Genomic DNA, 22184 nt, shown 5'->3' on the forward strand with positions numbered 1-22184 from the left:
ACAATGTTCATCTCTGGGGGGTTTGGTGGCCAGCGCGGAAGTGTTTAAACTCAGAAGAGTGTACTTGGAGTCACTGTGTAACAATTCTGGACGTGTGGGGTCTCTCATTGTCTTACTGGAACTGCCCAAGTCTGTCGGAATGCACGATGGACACGAATGGAAGCTGGTAATCAGACAGGGTGGTTATGTACGTGTCACCTGTCGGAGTCGTGTCTAGACGTATCAGAGGTTCCGAATCACTGCACCTACACACGCCCCACACCGTTACAGAGCCTCCACCAGCTTCAACAGTCCCCTGCTGACATGCAGGGTTCGTGGATTCCTGACGTTCTCTCCATACAAGTCCGTCCGCTCGATACAATTTGAAACTAGACTCGTGCGACCGGGCAACGTGTTTCCACTCATCGACAGTCCGATGTCGGCGCTGACGGGCCCGAGCGAGGCGTAATGCTTTGTGTCGTGCAGTCATCGAGCCTCCGAAAGCCCGTATCGATGATGTTTCGTTGCATGGTTCGCACGCCGTCACTTGTTAATGGCCCAGCACTGACATCTGCAGCAATTTCTGGAAGGGTTGCACTTCTGTCACGCTGGACGATTCTCTTCAGTCGTCGTTGGTTCCGTTCTTGAAGCATCTTTATCCGGCCGCAGCGATATCTGAGATTTGATGTGGTACCGGATTCCTGAAATTCACGGTACACTCGTAACATGCGCGTACGAGAAAATCCCCACTTCATCGCTATGTCGGAGATGCTGTGTCCCATCGCTCGTGCGCCGACTGTAACACCACGTTCAAACTCACTTAAATCTCGATAAGGATCTAACAACTGCGCCAGACACTTGTATTACATAGGTCTTGCCGACCGCAGCGTCGTATTCTGCCCGTTCACGTTTCTCTGTATTTGAATACACATGCCTATACCAGTTTCTTTGTTGCTTCAGTGTATTTGTGGCGGAAATTTCAGTACTTGATTTGCATTAAGTTTGCATGCGATACTCAGACACTGAAAACATGTTTTATTAGCAAGAAGGGTCTTCGTAAGGTGGAGATGAGTGTTTTACGCTATCTATTTGAATCCTGTAAATTATTAATCAATTAATTTGATAGGGTAGCGCAAATGGAGTAGTTTGCTCTATTTTTTATCAAAATTTTGTCATCTCTCCCTTTGCCCGAAGCATTAGCCAATATAAACACAGTATTCTGAGGAGAGATGAAAACCTCTGTCGGCCTGCTGCGAGACATTTGTGTGTACACACACATACACACAGACACACACACACACACACACACACACGCGCACGCGCGCGCGCGCGTGCTCGCAACCGTGAAGTAAGGTGCAGAGAGACAGGGAGAGGGAGAGAGGAAACGAGTCTGGGATTTCCCGAACAGCAGACTGCGCCACCTGATGTGTTGTCTGCGGATACAAGATGAACGTTTAGTACAGTGATCCGTAATTGTGAGTTTGAGCGTTTTTGACCTATCTGGCGGCGCCCCGACGACAGACAAGCGCGGGAGATCCGAAAGTTGGATACTTTACCACACTTCATTCCATTTCACGTTGCTTACAGTTATTACATCATGGGAGGTGGTGTGGGGGTTGCAGATGTGAGCTCTACCGAAGTGGGAGAACCATGTCTCCCGCAAACTGATTCAATAAAATATATCATCATTACATTATTGACATTGATTTGAATTGCGTGTTGTGCGATCCTTCTTCTGCAGCGCAGAGTGAGTCTCTTTGCCGCTAATTTCTTGTGGGATGGGTGGGGAAGGAGGAGGGCGAGGACTGGGGGGGTGAGACGTCTGGCGGTGGCATCGAGCATGGGCTCGGTCGATGCCTGCATGTCAAGGTGAGTGCACAAGCGAAAATTTTCCAACAAGACAACACCTCCAGTCTGCCGAAGAGTAATTACGTTAATTAGGACATGTAGTCGCTGGATGTGAGCCTTTGCCGCCAATTAAAGAGTGTCAACTCCTGCAAATTGAATTTCATAAATAAACAGTATATCCTCATTTATATAATTGACATTGACTTCAATTCTGCATCATGAGATCGTTCCTCTCCAGCACAGATTTTTTTCCCGCCTATTTCCAGGTGGGGGAGTGGAGGGTGGAAAGTACAGATGGGAAGGTAAGGCTGAGGGATCTCTCAGGAGGGGGAGGGGTAACTAATTTATAAATTTAATTAATTAGTCTTTTGATTTGATATCAAATATGTGCTTGTATTTGTGTGTGGAGTTCCAAGAGGGGTGGAGGAGGGGGAGTGGAGGAGGAGGAGGAGGAAGTGGTAGGGGTGGGGGGGTTTCTCGGAAGGGCGTATTATTTCCAGGTTGTCATATATGAAGCCTCAGCAGGTCATAAACGACTTAGTGGAACAATAAGTTAAGGTCATAAATCAAGTTTGCCTCTGAATGGATGCAACCCGTGCTAACGAACTGTCCTCATTATCACTTTGCCCCACGACTGGTCGCTTGGTAGCAGTACATTCAGTCGACACTACATTGGCGATTTGCATACTTACAGCAGAATGATAAAGGTTAGTTTGGGAGATCGGGTAAGTTGCGATGGGGTAGTGACTCGAATTGGGGCAAGCAAACCAGCTCCCTGACTAAAAACTGAAACAACATCAACTAGAACTAGTACTATTATTATTATTACTACTACTACTACTACTACGGTGAGGGCACTTACGTGGCAGCTGGTTACCAGCGCAAATAAGTCTAACCGCCGGAGCGTCAAGACCGGTGCAGGGTTACAGGGTGCTCCTCCGTCTTGCAGGGCTGGCAAGTTCTACAAAAGCACACGTCAAACACTGTCAGTCCCTTCTTTTGTGACAGTAGACTTCAAACCCTGCGATGACCAGGATTAGTCTTTTTACTGCTTTTAAAATGAGGAAACAAACAAACAAGCGACACATAAGCGAAGGCAAAACCAAGTACACAAAGCATTTGGCAATGGCTACCGTGCGGTTGCTCGGTGAGGCTGCTGAGGCTAGCCGTGTAGTGAACGAGGCAGTTAAGGTCCGACTCCAGCCGTGTCTTATGCGAGCATCCTTCACTTTTAGGACGGTTGATATTTTTAAAAATATCAGAAAACCGATATATCGATATTTACAGAGATCTCGTTATCTGTCCTCGATATTTCGAAGAAAATTATCGATATTTCGATATAAAGATGGAAAAATTCTCCATGTTTCGGACAAACAAAATATCGGCTGCACATTGCAAATACACTGGCAGTATTAGAGCTGTATATTTAAGTATTGATTTATTATTACATATTCTGTTCATCAACTAGCTAGCAGCCTGCTTATCCCCTGTAGAGCAAGAACTGAAAGAAATTGTTGTTGTTGTTGTGGTCTTCAGTCCTGAGACTGGTTTGACGCAGCTCCCCACGCTACTCTATCCTGTGCAAGCTTCTTCAACTCACAGTACCTACTGCAACCTACATCCTTCTGAATATGCTTAGTGTATTCATCTCTTGGTCTCCCTCTACGATTTTTACCCTCCACACTGCCCTCCAATACTAAATTTGTGATCCCTTCATGCCTCAGAACATGTCCTACCAACCTATCCCTTCTTCTAGTCAAGTTGTGCCACAAACTTCTCTTCTGCACAATCCTATTCAGTACCTCGTCATTAGTTATGTGATCTGCCCGTCTAATCTTCAGCATTCTTCTGTAGCACCACATTTCGAAAGCTTCTATTCTCTTCTTGTCCAAACTAGTTATCGACCATGTTTCACTTCCATGCATGGGTACACTCCATACATATACTTTCAGAAACGACTTCCTGATACTTAAATCTATACTCGATGTTAACGAATTTCTCTTCTTCAGAAACGCTTTCCTTGCCATTGCCAGTCTACATTTTATATCCTCTGCACTTCGGCCATCATCAGTTACTTTGCTCCCCAAATAGCAAAACTTCTTTACTACTTTAAGCATCTCATTTCCTAATCTAATTCCCACAGCATCACCCGACTTAATTCGACTACATTCCATTATCGTCGTTTTGCTTTTGTTGATGTTCATCTTATATCCTCCCTTCAAGACACCTTCCATTCTGTTCAACTGCTCTTCCAAGTCCTTTGCTGTCTCTGACAGAATTACAATGTCATCGGCGAACCTCAAAGTTTTTATTTCTTCTCCATGGATTTTAATACCTACTCCGAATTTTTCTTTTCTTTCCTTTACTGCTTGCTCAATATACAGATTGAATAACATCAGGGAGAGGCTACAACCCTGTCTCACTCCCTTCCCAACCACTGCTTCCCTTTCATGTCCCTCAACTCTTATAACTGCCATCTGGTTTCTGTACAAATTGTAAATAGCCTTTCGCTCCCTGTATTTTACTCCAGCCACCTTCAGAATTTGTAAGAGAGTATTCCAGTCAACATTGTCAAAGGCTTTCTCTAAGTCTACAAATGCTAGAAATGTAGGTTTGGCTTTTCTTAATCTAGTTTCTAAAATAAGTCGTAGGGTCAGTATTGCCTCAGGTGTCCCCATATTTCTACGGAATCCAAACTGACCTTCTCCAAGGTCGGCTTCTACCAGTTTTTCCATTCGTCTGTAAAGAAATCGCGTTAGTATTTTGCAGCCATGACTTATTAAACTGATAGTTCGGTAATTTTCACATCTGTCAATGCCTGCTTCCTTTGGGATTGGAATTATTATATTCTTCTTGAAGTCTGAGGGTATTTCGCCTGTCTCATACATTTTGCTCACCAGATGGTAGAGTTTTGTCAGGACTGGCTCTCCCAAGGCTGTCAGTAGTTCTAATTCAATGTTGTCTACTCCCGGGGCCTTGTTTCGACTCAGGTCTTTCAGTGCTCTGTCAAACTCTTCACGCAGTATCGTATCTCCCATTTCATCTTCATCTACATCCTCTTCCATTTCCATAATATTGTCCTCAAGTACATTGCCCTTGTATAGACCCTCTATATACTCTTTCCACCTTTCTGCTTTCCCTTCTTTGGTTAGAACTGGGTTTCCATCTGAGTTCTTGATATTCATACAAGTCGTTCTCTTTTCTCCAAAGGTCTCTTCAATTTTCCTGTAGGCAGTATCTATCTTACCTTTAGTGGTTGGTTGGTTGTTTCGGGGAAGGAGACCAGGCAGCGAGGTCATCGGTCTTATCGGATTAGGGAAGGACGGAGAAGGAAGTCGGCCGTGCCCTTTGAAAGGAACCATCCCGGCATTTGCCTGGAGCGATTTAGAGAAATCACGGAAAACCTAAATCAGGATGGCCGGACGCGGGATTGAACCGTCGTCCTCCCGAATGCGAGTCCAGTGTCTAACCACTGCGCCACCTCGCTCGGTTTACCTTTAGTGAGATAAGCCTCTATATCCTTACATTTGTCCTCTAGCCATGCCTGCTTAGCCATTTTGCACTTCCTGTCGATCTCATTTTTGAGACGTTTGTATTCCTTTTTGCCTGCTTCATTTACCGCATTTTTATATTTTCTCCTTTTGTCAATTAAATTCAATATTTCCTCTGTCACCCAAGGATTTCTATTAGCCCTCGTCTTTTTACCTACTTGATCCTCTGCTGCCTTAACTACTTCATCCCTCAAAGCTACCCATTCTTCTTCTACTGTATTTCTTTCCCCCATTCTTGTCAATTGTTCCCTTATGCTCTCCCTGAAACTCTGTACAACCTCTGGTTTAGTCAGTTTATCCAGGTCCCATCTCCTTAAATTCCCACCTTTTTGCAGTTTCTTGCGTTTTAATCTACAGTTCATAACCAATAGGTTGTGGTGAGAGTCCACATCTGCCCCTGGAAATGTCTTACAATTTAAAACCTGGTTCCTAAATCTCTGTCTTACCATTATATAATCTATCTGATAGCTTTTAGTATCTCCAGGGTTCTTCCATGTATACAACCTTCTTTGATGATTCTTGAACCAAGTGTTAGCTATGATTAAGTTATGCTCTGTGCAAAATTCTACCAGGCGGCTTCCTCTTTCATTTCTTACCCCCAATCCATATTCACCTACTACGTTTCCTTCTCTCCCTTTTCCTACTACCGAATTCCAGTCACCCATGACTATTAAATTTTCGTCTCCCTTCACTATCTGAATAATTTCTTTTATTTCATCATACATTTCTCCAATTTCTTCGTCATCTGCAGAGCTAGTTGGCCTATAGACTTGTACTACTGTCGTAGGCGTGGGCTTCGTGTCTATCTTGGCCACAACAATGCGTTCGCTGTGCTGTTTGTAGTAGTTTACCGTATTCCTATTGTTTTATTCATTATAAAACCTACTCCTGCATTACCCCTATTTGATTTTGTATTTATAACCCTGTATACGCCTGACCAAAAGTCTTGTTCCTCCTGCCACCGAACTTCACTAATTCCCACTATATCCAACTTTAACCTATCCATTTCCCTTTTTAAATTTTCTAACCTACCTGCCCGATTAAGGGATCTGACATTCCACGCTCCGATCCGTAGAACGCCAGTTTTCTTTCTCCTCATAACGAATTATTACTGGCCATTAAAATTGCTACACCAAGAAGAAATGCAGATGATAAACGGGTATTCATTGGACAAATATATTATACTAGAACTGCCATGTGATTACATTTTGACGCAGTTTGGGTGCATAGATCCTGAGAAATCAGTACCCAGAACAACAACCTCTGGCCGCAGTAACGGCCTTGATACGCCTGGGCATTGAGTCAAACAGAGATTGGATGGCGTGTACAGGTACAGCTGCCCATGCAGCTTCAATACGATACTACAGTTCATGAGTAGTGACTGGCATATTGTGACGAGCCAGTTGCTCGGTCACCATTGACCAGACGTTTTCAATTGGTGCGAGATCTGGAGAATGTGCTGGCCAGGGCAGCAGTCGAACATTTTCTGTATCCAGAAAGGCCCGTACAGGACCTGCAACATGTGGTCGTGCATTATCCTGCTGAAATCTAGGGTTTCGCTGGGATCGAATGAAGGGTAGAGCCACGGGTCGTACCACATGTGAAATGTAACGTCCATTGCTCAAAGTGTCATCAATGCGAACAAGAGGTTACCGAGAAGTGTAACCAATGGCAACCCATACTATCACGCCGGGTGATACGCCAGTATAGCGATTACGAATACACGCTTCCAATGTGCGTTCACCGCGATGCCGCCGACACGGATGCGACCATCATGATGCTGCAAACAGAACCTGGATTCATCCGAAAAAATGACGTTTTGCCATTCGTGCACCCAGGTTCGTTGTTGAGTACACCATTGCAGGCGCTCCAGTTTGTGATACAGCGTCAAGGGTAACCGCAGCCACGGTCTACGAGCTGATAGTCCATGCTGCTGCAAACGTCGTCGAACTGTTCGTGCAGATGGTTGTTGTGTTGCAAACGTCCCCATCTGGTGACTCAGGGATCGAGACGTGGCTGCACGATCCGTTACACCCATGCGGATAAGATGTCTGTCATCTCGACTGCTAGTGATACGAGGCCGTTGGGATCCAGCACGGCGTTCCGTATTACCCTCCTGAACCCACCGATTCCATATTCTGCTAACAGTCATTGGATCTCGACCAACGCGAGCAGCAATGTCGCGATACGACAAACAACAATGGTGATAGGCTACAATCCGACCTTTATCAAAGTCGGAAACGTGATGGTATGCATTTCTCCTCCTTACACGAGGCATCACGACAACGTTTCACCAGGCAACGCCCGTCAACTGCTGTTTGTGTGTGAGAAATCAGTTGGAAACTTTCCTCATGTCAGCACGTTGCAGGTGTCGCCACCGGCGCCAACCTTGTGTGAATGCTCTGAAAAGCTAATCATTTGCAAATCACAGCATCTTCTTCCTGTCGGTTAAATTTCGCGTCTGTAGCTCGTCATCTTCGTGGTGTAGCAATTCTAATGGCCAGTAGTGTACGATGCACGTTCACGCTTGGTGCAGGCGAGTGGCACAGCAGGCGTCCGGTGGGTGCGTCGTTCAGTTTCGTCACACATCGCGTTTGTCTGCAACACTTCATGTCGACCTGCCTGTTTTTTCGTTTCTGCAAACGCCAGTGACTTAGCAGCTGCACCACCGAAATTGCGTGCTGAAGCTAAACGTTGCAGTTTCTGCTGGTAGCGTCAAGCGCCGATTACGTCAACATTTCCCCTCACGCGTCTCAGTCCACCGCACAGGCCAATCTTGTCATTTAGATTTTTGTTCATCAGTTTCAGTAATGGTTTTAGAAAATGCCGATGTGAAGAAATAGCACACTAGTTGCGATCTACTACAATTTCGAAAGAACAAAACAGTATAATACTAAATCTTTAGTCGGTATTGATGTATCGATATCGATACGTATATGAGAAAGAAACGCCATCATAAATCGATACGCTTCTTGCACGAAATATCGATATTCTTTTGACAGTGGTAGTTCAGAAACCGCAGCCGTTCTGCTAGTGGGTCGCATACCCCGACTACGTGCAGCCTTGTGTTACTTAAACATTAATAGCTAACTCGTACGTCGTTATCGATAGTATTTTTTAAGATTGTCGATATGTAGATTAATTGTGTGTTGTTTTGTGCCAGCAGTTCAAATGAAAAAATAGCTTTCTAAGAATTTTTTATTGATTTAAGCAACAATAATAGATATGCAAACTTTGTTTCATAAAATTAAGGAATTTACGTTCTTGCTCTTTAGTCTGCTGTTTAAAATACAAAATTACAAGATATATAAATTTTGTTTTATAAAAAGTAGGGCATTTACACTTTTCACCTTTAGTCTGTTGCGATTTTCATTAATTAGTTCTCGTGCCTTAAAGAAAACCCTCTTTGCAGGAACTGAAGGCGCTGGACAGCACAAATATTTAGTGGCCATTACACGCAACAACTTTTAGATATTACACAATATTCTAATACACAAGCATGCTCGTCTACTACATGTTTCTCAAAATATTGACGTAGGTGAGCTATGGAATCACTGAATGGTGTAACGACGTCAACGTTACGCCGTTGCTCTTTGGGCAAAAAAGAAGCAGATCATCCGATTTCAAACTGGCAGACGTATCAGTAGACGTATTATCACAGCTCATGGATACTTCTGTTTCTGCTATTATCTTGGTGTTGATGCAGTGATCGCAGCATACTCTTTCTGAAGTAATTGTGGAGTGTTGTCTGCCTCTTGAAATATCCTGAAACCAAGTTTTTCAAACCTAGGATCTAATAATGTCGCTAGCATATTAACAGTGCGCGTGCCAAATACACTCCTGGAAATGGAAAAAAGAACACATTGACACCGGTGTGTCAGACCCACCATACTTGCTCCGGACACTGCGGGAGGGCTGTACAAGCAATGATCACACGCACGGCACAGCGGACACACCAGGAACCGCGGTGTTGGCCGTCGAATGGCGCTAGCTGCGCAGCATTTGTGCACCGCCGCCGCCAGTGTCAGCCAGTTTGCCGTGGCATACGGAGCTCCATCGCAGTCTTTAACACTGGTAGCATACCGCGACAGCGTGGACGTGAACCGTATGTGCAGTTGACGGACTTTGAGCGAGGGCGTATAGTGAGCATGCGGGAGGCCGGGTGGACGTACCGCCGAATTGCTCAACACGTGGGGCGTGAGGTCTCCACAGTACATCGATGTTGTCGCCAGTGGTCGGCGGAAGGTGCACGTGCCCGTCGACCTGGGACCGGACCGCAGCGACGTACGGATGCACGCCAAGACCGTAGGATCCTACGCAGTGCCGTAGGGGACCGCACCGCCACTTCCCAGCAAATTAGGGACACTGTTGCTCCTGGGGTATCGGCGAGGATCATTCGCAACCGTCTCCAAGAAGCTGGGCTACGGTCCCGCACACCGTTAGGCCGTCTTCCGCTCACGCCCCAACATCGTGCAGCCCGCCTCCAGTGGTGTCGCGACAGGCGTGAATGGAGGGACGAATGGAGACGTGTCGTCTTCAGCGATGAGAGTCGCTTCTGCCTTGGTGCCAATGATGGCCGTATGTGTGTTTGGCGCCGTGCAGGTGAGCGCCACAATCAGGACTGCATACGACCGAGGCACACAGGGCCAACACCCGGCATCATGGTGTGGGGAGCCATCTCCTACAATGGCCGTACACCACTGGTGATCGTCGAGGGGACACTGAATAGTGCACGGTACATCCAAACCGTCATCGAACCCATCGTTCTACCATTCCTAGACCGGCAAGGGAACTTGCTGTTCCAACAGGACAATGCACGTCCGCATGTATCCCGTGCCACCCAACGTGCTCTAGAAGGTGTAAGTCAACTACCCTGGCCAGCAAGATCTCCGGATCTGTCCCCCATTGAGCATGTTTGGGACTGGATGAAGCGTCGTCTCACGCGGTCTGCACGTCCAGCACGAACGCTGGTCCAACTGAGGCGCCAGGTGGAAATGGCATGGCAAGCCGTTCCACAGGACTACATCCAGCATCTCTACGATCGTCTCCATGGGAGAATAGCAGCCTGCATTGCTGCGAAAGGTGGATATACACTGTACTAGTGCCGACATTGTGCATGCTCTGTTGCTTGTGTCTATGTGCCTGATGATGATGATGTTTGGTTTGTGGGGCGCTCAACTGCGTGGTTATCAGCGCCCGTACAATTTCCCATCCTTTGCTCAGTCCAATTTCGCCAGATGATGATGAAATGATGAGGACAACACAAACACCCAGTCATCTCGAGGCAGGTGAAAATCCCTGACCCCGCCGGTAATCGAACCCGGGACCCCGTGCTCGGGAAGCGAGAACGCTACCGCGAGACCACGAGCGGCGGACGAGTCTGTCTATGTGCCTGTGGTTCTGTCAGTGTGATCATGTGATGTATCTGACCCCAGGAATGTGTCAATAAAGTTTCCCCTTCCTGGGACAATGAATTCACGGTGTTCTTATTTCAATTTCCAGGAGTGTAGTTTCAGTATTTCATTGACTGATTTAATCAAGGAATCCACAACACTTCGTGTTTCATTAGCTGTTAAGGTACTTTCCAAGTCTGACAGCTTTGCAGAAATATCTCATTTAAGGGGTATAATTAAGGAAGCAGTGACGTATGACACCCCTGAGATTATTGTTGTTGCTACTTAAAAACTTTCAAGAAGACGTATTATCTCTCATATAGCTAAGTAATTTTCTGCTGTGAGGGAAGCGGTGCTTTTGAACTTTGATCGCAATCCAAGCTCACTTCATACTTCCAACATTCTTTTTGAGCACATAGTGTGAGGTGTTGCATCGAGTCGGCACCTCTTGTATCAGTTCCAGTTCTTTATTGTTTGTTGTTTTTTTTAGTATGGCGCAGCTTGTCACTGGCCACTGTAGAGTTATATAAGAAAGCCAGAATAGCCTTTGTTTTCAATAAAATTTCGGAAAATGATTCCGCTCTGAAACAGTGTTGTACTGTTAAGTTGATGTAGTGGACAAAACAAGGTGAATGTCGAATACTTATGATTTCGGCAGTTTTTTTTTCATAACTGCCGCGTTGCCTGTAACTATTACCACTGTCTTATCACGAATATTGTAATCTACTAAGATTTTATCGATGACCTGAAAAAAGTAATGTTGAAATTAACTGCCAATATGTCCAAAATTTTGTGTAATATTCTCAAAAAATTATTTTTTCAACGTCTTGTTTTGTGAAAAATTGCTTTCATATACAAACAAATAATTCTCATAAAACCCAGTCCGATATATTACTTATCGATGCGAAGTTGAAATTGAGCATCTTAGAAGGAAGAGGAAGACGACAACAACAAGGACGACGACGACGAAGAAGAAGAAGAAGATCACACGAGGAACAGGTATGCGACAAGGATAATGTTTACTAGTCTGCCGTACAAAGTTGCTACTTCAGGTGTGCATGCTTGCTGATGAGCTGCAGCAGGTGTTGTATAAACAGCACACAGGAGTAGTGAAAGCCCACTGAAGAGACCAGGGGTGTTTCTCAGTTGAGTCGACACTGAATACAAGATAGGGCCATCACTCTACTGTAGTGCTACACTTGCTACATAGCTGAAGTCGGCAGCACTTGTGATCTTAATACAGTCGACAGAGAGGTGCAGCTTGCAGAAGTTTTCCTGGGAGTTTCGCCGCTCGCCGAGGGAAGCGCACGAAGCGGTATAAAAAGTACAATAGTGTTGTGAAGGTGCGGGGAGGGACAGCAGTGCATCATACCGATGTATTCCTATAATACACCCGGGCTGCTCAAGGTTCGCACTTGACACATCCTGATAGACGGTATTTCATCGACTTCACTGTAGTTGCGATACATCAGCTTAAAGTAGAAATAAATGCTTGTAGCCAGCTGCGTCATAAGTTGCATTGAGACCTGTCTATTTCATGATAAAGTCAAGTTGCGGGCCTACTTTTCATCCGCAGCACGCTGCAAGTTCGTAAATAACAGCTTAAATTACACAATCGCTGTGAGCTTTCCATTACCATTGAAAAAGTCCACTTCTGTTAACATGGCCTATATTTACAACTCTCTATTATTAGCCTTTTTTTGCAAAAGATATGCATTTATACTGACACCACTTTATAGGCACCAGAAGTTTTAATTCTGTTGCGATTCGCTAACGCAATGGAAGCACTTCCGTATAAATCGCACACTAAAGAACGTTGTTTAAACACTTACAAGACAGTAATACAGTAATGCAACGACCATCTGGTTCTGCGATGCTGTATTAATTTTGGTTCAAACGGTGTTGGGGTTCGTGTTCATTTCCACTTGTTACTCTGTTATCGTACAAACGTGAAATGCACCTCTCATGTGTAAACCTTGGGCGGACCGCTATAAATGGCGCGAGGCAATAACAATGGTTTGAGAAAGCGCATTGCAGAGACATCAACGTTCAAACGTTACTTATTTGTAGGAATGAATAAGAAAATAAATAAAAGTGGGAGGTGAAGCTCCCAAGAAAAACTTTACACGCTATGCGTGCCGATTTGACTTTTACCAACATGCACCGATCACAAGAATGAACCGAAACTCAGCATGGCATTGACAAGTTGAAGTAGGAAACATTTTTTAAAAAATGTTACTTACACGTGTCACAGATTCTGCATTGTGATGACCTGCAATTTTTGTCACTTTTAATATAGATGAAACTAATTTTTCAGCCACTATAAAATGCCAAGTCAGTGCCAGTATGCCTTCATTTGCACTGCTTGTCCACATGTCCGTTGTAAAACTCAAAAAATTGCATTTTTAAGGGCCTTTTCTAATTTATTTTCCATCTCCTCATATAGTTTTGAGATCAGCGAACATTTAAGTGTGGTTTTATCTGGCAAGTCTTATCTGTTGTGCAAAGCACGAACAATTTTTTTTTTCTTCAGACTTTGATGGTCGGAAGTTCTGTACGGCAGCATATCGACAGCCATCATTTGTGCATAAAGAGAATCAAGTTCTTTCTTTACTTTTGAACTGGCATCGTACAAATGACTGATGTTAACATAATTTTTTAGGGAGCTTCTCCATCTTTTGGTTGCACCTCTTGCACTTGATCTAGCTCACTAGGTGATTCCTCCCTCACCTTTCAGTTTTATTGCTAAAACCCATTGTTCTCTAGTTTCTTACCGTGGTTTCTTTTTAAGTTCAAAAATGGTTCAAATGGTTCTGAGCACTATGGGACTCAACTGCTGAGGTCATTAGTCCCCTAGAACTTAGAACTAGTTAAACCTAACTAACCTAAGGACATCACAAACATCCATGCCCGAGGCAGGATTCGAACCTGCGACCGTAGCGGTCTTGCGGTTCCAGGCTGCAGCGCCTTTAACCGCACGGCCACTTCGGCCGGCTCTTTTTTTTTTTTTTTTTTTTTTAAGTGATCTCTTAAATTAGTAGTATTCCCTGAACATCTACATTCTTTACTGCAGATGGTACACTTCACGAACTATTATCCTCTACTTTTTGAAAAATTTCCACACAGATGATTGATTTTTACGATTCTTTTCAACACAACAACAAAAAAAAAACTATTTACTTCTCTCAGAAACAAACAAATCTCGGAAGCGCAGGATTTCATCGGCTAACTTTCGGCGGCGCGTGAGAAGTAGCGACAGTTTCACTTCGGCACGACTCGGAACACCTCGTGGCGGCTATGCTCTTCGTATCACTGCTGCCAACGACAGCGATTCAGCAGTTGTGGCACTATAGTTTCATGACGAAGAATACTCCTGCGGTTGTGTGACGTTTAAATAACGAAATGAGTGACGCAGAAACCGTTGCTGGCACATTGAAGTCACCTGCTGCGATACCCGAACAGCTTGAAACTTTGGGGGCGGCATTCTTCCTCGTGACCCTCGAAAAATAATTAATCACATCTCAGAATGGTGTATACTCGAAAAATTGAAAAATAAAAATAATGGTGAGCTAATCCGCGCGCTTCAGAATTTCAAACAAGGGGTATCATTATTGACAGGCAAGAGCTGTCGACAGATTTAGGAGATTTTACAAAAAACATCCCCGGACATTCACCGTCAACTTTTCGCAAGAGGGGGTTAGTTTTGTTTCCCATCCATTGAAACATTCACATTTCGCCCGAATGACTTATGAACATGGATTGTAGTACTGTGAAAGCAGATAGCAAGTAAATACAGATATACATTTAATGATTATGTCCAGCCACCATACAAATAAAAAAATTTGACACTCGACAGGTAGTGCTTTTACTATATTCAGTTTTGCGTGAACTGATGCGACCGTGAAGGAACAAGTTGCGCTAATCCAACACAACACAGGGAGCCAACGTGTGAAAGATACTTGTGCTTCTACGGAAGCTGGAGTCACGCAGGGGCGTTAGGGTTGCATCGATGTTTTGTGTTTCCAAATCGGCTTATACATTAACGCGTTCAAATGAAAACACTTGTAAGTAGAATGTGGACTCAGACAGAGAAGTTGACAATAGCGGATGATAATAATCATATTTATTTTAATATGCATTATGGAGTACAATCAGAAACGCTTAACGAATCCTTGAAACGTCATTTTTTCCTCTGCTAACTGTATTATATTACAACAGCCTTATATACATTTTTATTCCTTTCTATGCCTATGCTCACAAATTTGAAGTGGCAATCGGTATAATGCGCATTCATGATTCCATGTTATTTACATGGGCAATTTTTACCATAAGCATCTAATCGGTAAGAGATACGCACGACCGTGGGTTGTCATCACTGGAAGACAAACAGGAAAATTCCTTCTCACACGTCCCCTCCCCGACAGCAGCCAATCTATGAACAACATACGTTAATAAACAGCATAGCCTGGCTAAGGCTCCACCATATTGACTAAATACCACCATGCAATTACTTTCCCTCTACACTCCACACGCCATGGAGGCAACAGGATCCGACAATTTTTCGCGAGTCAGTTAAAAAAGAATGACATTGTAAACCAAATGACCATCGACAGTTGAACCAGACTACCGACAGTGCAGTCGCTATGGATGCAAACACTATCGATAGTCGATAGTTTATCGATGTTTAAGTAACAGTAGCGCAGCCAGGCCGCAGCCGCCCGCCGGGGAAGTCCAGTTTCCCGGCCGCTGCTGAGCCAGCGCAGCGCACCTAGCCCTAGCGACTTGCCGAAGTGCTGTTGCGTCGCCGTTCCAGTTCGTGCCACCAATACACTCGTGTATTTGAAGACAAAAACTAAGAGCGTAATTTCATTTTTTCGAGATGATTCTTGAAACTTTGACCGTCCATCGTAAGCTTCTGCCTTCAGGTTATATTTGTGCACGTTAACCCCACATGCGAACGAAAATTTACTGGTCCAAGTATTGAAAATAAGACTGTACGCTTTCGACAAAACGAAGTGTTGCTGTTACCTGTTACTCATTCGTACCGTCTTACTTTTTCTTTTTCCTGGGCTTAGACCCTCCTGCACCGAGAAAAGCGAAATTATTTCGTTTGGCAGCGGTAACCAATGCTTCATGAAATAACTTGCAGTACGGTGTCGAACACCTAGCTGCATTCCTGCTGGAGCAGATTCGCAACGAAGCCCGCTGGCGTTTCGTCAAGGACGGAGGTGACATTCGATGACCTCGGCATCACATCTGACATTTCAGTTTTCAACGCAGACACAGCAAGAGTCACTTAAGATCGGTGTCTTCTGTTTCTATGCTAACGCTACTAGTGGCACAGGGAGAAGACACTCAGATGGGAAGAGTGAGAGGCGAAAAAAAGGCGTCACGGAGAAAATGAAAATCGCTTCCTCAGTCACGAGTCCCATTAGTGAGCACCAAAGAAGCTCATTTAGAACTATTTTTCGTTGCTGTTATTAGAGTGGAATCGTATGTTGTGCAAAACGCATTATCTGATTGCAGCAGAGAAACGCCTTGCGGTTACGTCGATGACCTGTCGACCTTCAGTGTCGCCAGTTGCTACAATCTAATATAGTCTAACAGAAAAAAAGGAAAGTCCACGGCTAGCACACCGCATCCCAAGTCGGCGGCGTAATCTAACAAGCGGGCCACCTGCAGGTGTTGGGGGCAGTGGAAGGGGCCTCGGGATCAAGTCTGCCTAGGTCGAACTCGCCCTGTGTCTGTATGTCCACACATTTTCGCAAACTACCAAGTAAAGATAAAACTTTGATATCTCCAAATCCAAACGAAGGAGAATTTCAACTGGAACACATAGCCATATCTAAAAGGCATATAATGGAAATTATGAATGTCAAGTACTCGGAAATGGGGAATTTGATTTAGTTCATTATCTAAGATTAAAATACGAGTTCTCCCACATAAAACAAAAAATATCGCTAAGAAAGTACAACTCCACTACTGCTAATATTACAATTGAAAATATAGAAAAAATTAAAGAAACTGAAACAGGAAAACAAGGTGATTGTCATGAACTCCAGGTACAAATTACTACAGCAGCAGAGAAGAGTTTAGGAGGGGCCAAGAATAAAAAGGACGGATTGTGGGACCAAGCGCATGAAGAACTTGAGAACAGAGAGGTCAAAAATGTAGAAACCGGTGATGTTAAAAAAAGAACATTTACAAAACTCAAGACAACAAAGAAAAAAAGTAAAAAATAATCCCAAAAATCAAAAGAACTTTCAAAAAAACTCGGCGTTTTGAAATATAACATAATTTTAGCAAAAATAATACCTGAGATTTTTACCAAACTTTTAAACATGTACTTACATACTATCAAGCACCAATTTGTTTGAAAGATGAAATTGGCAAAACAGGATTAAATAACAAAAATTGCGAAATGCTAGCAAAATTTTTTAACAGGTTCGTAAACTGCCAAGTTCCAACAGTTAAACTGGAATTTCCAGCAATACTGCAAAATCTGGAGAAAGATTTCTCGCCAATAGACCATACAAATTCATGAAGCCAAAAAAAAAGTGTGAACATTACATTACAGCAAAATTTTTGAAATGGCCAGAACCTAAGATTATAAAGGATCTGAAACTGCTGTTTGAGTACATTTAGAAGATTGAAAAGATTCCAGAAGAGTGGAAAATAGAATTAATTCACACTCTTTTGCAATACTTTCAGAAGATCTGACAGATGCAGTTATTCACGTAATTATTCTGGAAGAAATAGCAAATAGAATCGGTCTCAAAATTTCAGCTGAAAAAACAAAATTCATGACAAACATAAAAAAATGAACTACAGTTCATAGAAACACAAATAGGTAAAATAATGCGAGTAAGTAAATTAATAAATCTTATACAACAGTATACAGTAGAAATATTTGTAATAGGTACAAGACTTAACAAAATGGAGAGAGCACGGTTTGACAAGAAATGTGTATCTAAAAAAACAAAACAAACACTGTACCACAGTGGTACGATCAGAATGTTTACATAGATGAGAATGTCTATAGTGAACTACACACATCAAAAAAAGTTTTGCATCACCCCGATTCCCAGAACTCCTGAAGACAGACGTTGACTGTGGATATTGTATCACAGGCACAGTCCCTTTGACTGTTCAGATATGTCACTAAACTCGCCCAAAGATGTAAACAACCATGCACGATCAGCGCCTATTAGACGGAGGGGGTCCGACAGCCGATCAGTTCCAGTCATTCCACCAGGAAGGAGGTATACGGCTCTTGTCTGTAGTTCTACCATGCCTAGACGGTCAATACCGCGGTTCAATCGCGTCCGCAGTGTTACTTTTTGCCAGGAAGGGCTCTCAACAAGAGAAGTGTCCAGGTGTGTGAGTGAACCAAAGCGATGTTGTTCGGACGTGGACGAGTTACAGAGAGACAGGAACTGTCGATGACATGGCTCGCTCAGGCCGCCCATGGGCTACTACTGCAGGGGTTCAAATGGCTCTGAGCACTACGGGACTTAACTTCTAAGCTCATCAGTCCCCTAGAACTGAGAACTACTTAAACCTAACTAACCTAAGGACATCACACTCATGTATGCCCGAGGCAGGATTCGAACCTGCGACCGCAGGGGTCGAGCGGTTACTGCAGTGGATGAGCGCTACCTACGAGGAACCCTGACAATAAGGCCACCATGTTGAATAATGCTTTTCGTGCATCCACAGGACGTCGGTTTATGACTCTAACTGTGTGCAATAGTCTGCATGATGTGCAACTTCACTCCCGACGTCCATGGCGAGGTCCATCTTTGCAACCACGACACCGTGCAGCGCGGTACAGATGGGCCCAACAACCGCTCGGGACTGGCATCACGTTCTCTTCACCGAGGGGTGTCGCATACGCCTTCAACCAGGCAATCGTCTGAGACGTGTTTGCAGGCAACCCAGTCAGGCCGAACGCCTTAGACGCACTGTCCAGTGACTGCAGCAAGATGGAGGTTCCTTGGTATTATGTGGGGCCGACGTGGTCACGGAGGTGCCGTAACGGCTGTACGATACGTGAATGCCATCCTCCGACCACATCGACAGCATCTTGGCGAGGCATTCGTCTTCGTGGACGACAATTCGCGCCCCCATCGTGCACATATTGTGAATGACTTCCTGCAGGATAACATCGCTGGACTAGAGTGGCTAGCATGTTCTCCAGACATGAAACCTATGGAACATGCCTGGTGTAGATTGAGAAGGGCTGTTTATGGGCGACGTCACCCACCAACCACTCTGAGGGATCTACGCCGAATCGCCATTGAGAAGTGGGACAGTCTGAACCAATAGTGCCTTCATGGACTTGTGGATAGTATGCCACGACGAATACAGGCATGCATCAGTACAAGAGGACGTGCTGTTGGGTATTAGACGTACCGGCGTATACAGCAATCTGGATTACCACCTCTGAAGGTCTCGCCGTATGGTGGTACAGCATGCAATGTGTGGTTTTCACGAGCAATAAACAGGGCGGAAATGATGTTTATGTTGATCTCTATTCCAGTTTTCTGTACAGGTTCCGGACCTCTCGGAACTGAGGTGATGCAAAACTTTTTTTGATGTGTGTATAAGTTGGACAGAACAGAGGTATTTAAAAGACGGATAGCTTGAAAAATAATAGGTTCAATACAAACTACAGATGGCTGGAATATGTGAAGTAATCAGGAGATCTACGAAGATGTAGAGAAAATGTCGTAAGTGATGGCTAGAAGAAGATTAAGGTTTTTTTGGACACCTCTACCAAATGAATGAGAACTGGTTCACGAAACAAATATTCCTGTATTTCTCGAACAAGGGAAGGACAATAGCACTGATTACAGAAATAAGGAAAGATGTAGAATGAAATAACATCAAAGAATCGGAAAGATCAGAAAGAAATCATTTGATTTCAAGAATAGAATATTGAATTTTAAGGCTTTCAAGGCATAAAAAATAAGAAAAGGGAACAACACGGACAGAAGAAAGGAAAACAGGGGGAGAAGATGTTTGAGAACTGGTAAAACAGATAACAAAAAGGAAAGAAGAGAAATTGAAGTTGTTACGTGATCCTAGTAGGACAATCCGAAAACAAAAAGTCGAATAAACTAACTGCACGAACAATTTTTGCAGAATAACTGAAACATACAGTATACGCAAGCAAGAGAGCCTGTGATTCTTCCAGCTCTTCCAGCGTAGCTCTGGGTCGGGCTGACGGGGCGGACTTCAGTGCCCTGGAGGACTGACTGCCGGCGCGGCCCTCGCCTGCTGCGCCCTCCTGCCGGCCGTCTTACTGCGGCCCAGGGCTGTACCGGTGGCTCCCTTACTCGAATCTCGACAGATTCTTTAATAACACAGTCCCAGGCGTCAGAACCTTAGTGCGGTCGTAATCCGCTGTGTGTCATTCCGAAAGGCGACGTTTCGCATCTGCCGACTCATTAGGCAGCTGCGATCTGGTGTGTCTGGTTGTGGCTCACCAGTGGAACCATTAAAAAGGGAAACACCGAGTCTGCCTGCCCTCAGAAGGAACGTCATCAAAGACGGCACTGAGAAACCAGCAGAAACCAGATCTGCAGACTTTGTAAAGGAGCTGATGAAACAGTCGACCACATTCTGACCTGTTGCGAGGAGGTCGCACACGCGGATTAAAAGAAGAGAATTTTGTGGTGCAAACGATACTTTTGAACTTCTGAGAAACATCATCAGCCAGTGGCGGAGTTATAGACAGGAAAATGTAGCCGACAGTGAGCAAGTGAGACTGATCGATGACTCTTTTTTGGGTGTCTTGACGAATTTGATTTTATAGTCCACCAGAGGGCGTTAACAACTCGCCTGGAGACGAGAATGCCGTTAATCAGTCACGGCGAGAAAACCAAAATGATTACTTCAGACTAATCGACGACTGGCTCGCGGCAGGCCGGACGTGGCGGTAGTGGAGAAAAAGAAAGTCGCCATCGTACGAATTGCTGCGCCAGCCGACAGCACACTGAAGGACAACAGCCGGAATACGATTAAAGATGAGTATCAAAAATCGAATTTGAGTAATTCTGGCACAGTTTTGTAAAGGAGAGAGCAGTGGTCCTCGGCGCACAGGCCGCAATCCTGGCACCGATAAAACACGTATCTGCCAATTATAAACAACACTTTGATGGGGTCAGATACACCGAGACATTCTAGTCACTTGAGCATTGTTCGACTAGTGACAAAATATGAATTTTACCATTCTTATCTAGTTTGCTGTATTTACTGTTTTACGAGGGTTGCCCAGAAAGTAATGTACAGCACTTTTTTCTCAGCCGAAAACAATACAACGAATGCGAAACGTTGCGTATGTATTATTTGAAGTCTGCCGAGTGATCACGCCAAGTTTCCGCCACTTCGACGGATAGCGTAGCTGCGGGACAATTTGAAAATGTGATGTACGTTACAAGCAACGTGCCGTCATCGAATTTCGCACTACAGATAAAGAAACTACGGAGAATATTCACAAACGCACAAACAGCCGTCATTTATTCGCCTGGAGACCCTCAAGGTGCATTCCACTGTCCCCTGGTCACAGGAGAGCCCGTCAAGCCTGGTGTCAAGAACACAATACACGGTCATTGGAACAGTGGTCCCAGGTTATGTTCACGGACGGGTTTTCATCTGGCGTGAACCAGGAACCAGATACCGACCGCTTAATGTCCTTGAAAGGGACCTGAATGGAGGTTATGGTTTGATGGTGTGGGGTGGGATTACGATTGGTGTAGGTACACCCCCGCATGTGTTTCACAGAGGAACTGCTACAGGTCAGGTGTGTCCGCCTTTTCTGGGGTGCAGTGGCTCACACCTTCCTCCTGATGGATGATAATGCACGGCCATCGTCGAGGAGCACCTTGAAACAGAAGATATCAGGGGAATGGAGTGCCCTGCCCGTTCTCCAGACCTATACACCATCGGGGCACGTTTGGGATGCTCTCGGTCGACGTATCGCTGCACGTCTTCACACCCCTAGGACACTTCAGGAGTTCCGACAGGCACTGGTGCAAGAATGGGAGGCTGTACCCCAGCAGGTGCTCGACCACCTGATCCAGAGTATGCCGACCCGTTGTGCGGCCTGTGTACGTGTGCACGGTGATCATATCCCATTTGATGTCGGGGTACATGGCGTTTTGTAGCACATGTGTTTCGGTACGGTTTCCTCAACTTATCACCAATACCGTGCACTTACAGATCTGTGTCGTGTGTTCCCTATGTGCCTATGCTATTAGCGCCAGTTTTGTGTAGTGCCACGTTGTGTGGCACCACATTCGGCAATTATCCTTAATTTATGAGCATGAGTGTACTCCGTAGTGAAACACGGGACATGGTTAAAAAGTGCCGAGAAATAGATTTTTGTTAATGTTTTTCATAAATTTAC

The 22184-nt window shown here is 44.6% G+C and overlaps 1 protein-coding gene across 1 annotated transcript in view; it reads right to left on the reverse strand.

Moving 5' to 3' along the window:
- Window positions 1-22184, reverse strand: part of LOC126092193 (phenoloxidase-activating factor 2) — a 249816-nt gene that overhangs the window by 206736 nt on the left and 20896 nt on the right. The window contains exon 2 of the mRNA XM_049907676.1: window positions 2690-2788. The gene's annotated coding sequence lies outside the window, so the exon portion shown is untranslated. The remainder of the gene's footprint in view (window positions 1-2689; window positions 2789-22184) is intronic.

Source organism: Schistocerca cancellata, chromosome 7 (genome assembly GCF_023864275.1).
Source record: "Schistocerca cancellata isolate TAMUIC-IGC-003103 chromosome 7, iqSchCanc2.1, whole genome shotgun sequence".
NCBI classification, from domain to species: Eukaryota; Metazoa; Arthropoda; class Insecta; order Orthoptera; family Acrididae; genus Schistocerca; species Schistocerca cancellata.